The sequence below is a fragment of the Penaeus chinensis genome, chromosome 40, assembly GCF_019202785.1.
Source record: "Penaeus chinensis breed Huanghai No. 1 chromosome 40, ASM1920278v2, whole genome shotgun sequence".
NCBI classification, from domain to species: domain Eukaryota; kingdom Metazoa; phylum Arthropoda; class Malacostraca; order Decapoda; family Penaeidae; genus Penaeus; species Penaeus chinensis.
Genome location: NC_061858.1, coordinates 5902964 through 5904622, shown reverse-complemented (window position 1 = coordinate 5904622; position 1659 = coordinate 5902964).

The following is a 1659-nucleotide window of genomic DNA, read 5'->3' as shown; positions in this document are numbered from 1 at the left end:
TGGTGGGGAAATGGGGGAGGGATGAGGGGGAAAGGAGGAGGGGGGGAGGTATGGAGGAGGAGGTGGGGAGGAGGAGGGTGGTGGGGAGGAGGAGGTGGTGGGGAGGAGGTGGTGGTGGTGGGGAGGAGGTGGTGGTGGTGGGGAGGAGGTGGTGGTGGTGGGGAGGGATGAAGGGAAAGGAGGAGGTGAGGAGGTAGGGAGGAGGTGGGATGGAGAGAGGGGGAAAGGGCGAAGGGAGGTATGGAAGAGGTGGGATAGAGAGAAAGGGGAGGAGAAGGAGGTGGAAGAGGAAGGTGGAGAAGAGGGGGAGAAGTGATGGGGGTGGGGGTAGAAGGAGGGAAGTAGGTAGAAGGGAGATGGGATCAAGAGGGGAAATAAAGAGGGGACGGGGGAGAAAGGGAGGTGGAGGAGAGGAGAGAGGCATAGGGAAGAAGAGGGGTGAGGAGAGGGAGGTGGAGGAGAGGGAATAGAGAAAGAGAAGAGAATAAAGAGGGAGAAGATATTAGGAGAAGAAGTAGAGAGGGAGGGAGGGAATGGGGAAGGGAGGAGAGGAAAAGAAAAGAAGGAAGACGAGAGAAAAAAAGAAAGAGAACAAGAATAAGAAAAAAGCAAAGAAGAAAATACTGGAATACGAGGATAAAAGAACAAGGAAAATGTAAAGAAAACAGAAAGACAATAAGAATAATTTCGAAGACAAAAATACATCTTGAGGCGAATTCAAACGGTGAAATAAAAGGAGAAGGAGAAGAAGAAAAAGAAGAAGAAGAAGAAGGAGAAGGAGAAGAAGAAGAAGAAGAAGAAGAAAAAGAAGAAGGAGAAGAAGAAGAAGGAGAAGAAGGAGAAGGAGAAGAAGAAGGAGAAGAAGAAGAAGAAGAAGAAGAAGAAAAAAAGAAGAAGAAGAAGAAGAAGTGGGAAAAGGAGAAGAAGAAGAAGAAGAAGAAGAAGAACGGGAAGAAGAAGAAGAACGAGAAGAAGAAGAAGAGGGAGAAAAGGGAGAAGAAGAAGAAGGAAAAGACGAAAGAAGTAAGCGATATTTTCAGCCGAGGAAGGGGGTTGGGGTGACAGGGCCTCGGTGCGGGTGTAGGGGTAGGAGGGGGGGAGTGGGGGGGTATCAAGACGAGCCTCTTTACCTCCGCGATTTGTCATGTCAAGTGACGAAAAGGATCAAACAGAATGAAAAAAAGTATAACATCAATTTTCCACTTTTAAATTTCCTCTTTTTTTTTTCTTTTTTTTTTTTACTTTTTTTTATATTCTGACATTAATTCTTCCCGCTGGTCTGATAATGGGGAGGGAGTGTTACTGTGGGAGGGGGAATAGGGGGGAGGAAAGGGGGGTGGGGAGAGAGAGAGAGAGAGGAGAGGGGGGTGGGGAGAGGGAGAGAGGTGAGGGGGTGGGGAGAGAGAGAGAGAGAGGAGAGGGGGGTGGGGAGAGGGAGAGAGGTGAGGGGGTGGGGAGAGGGAGATAGGAGAGGGGGGTGGGGAGAGGGAGAGAGGTGAGGGGGTGGGGAGAGGGAGATAGGAGAGGGGGGATGGGGAGAGGGAGAGAGGAGAGGGGGGTGGGGAGAGGAGAGAGGAGAGGGGAATGGGGAGAGGGAGAGAGGAGAGGGGGGTGGGGAGAGGGAGAGAGGAGAGGGGAATGGGGAGAGGGAGAGAGGAG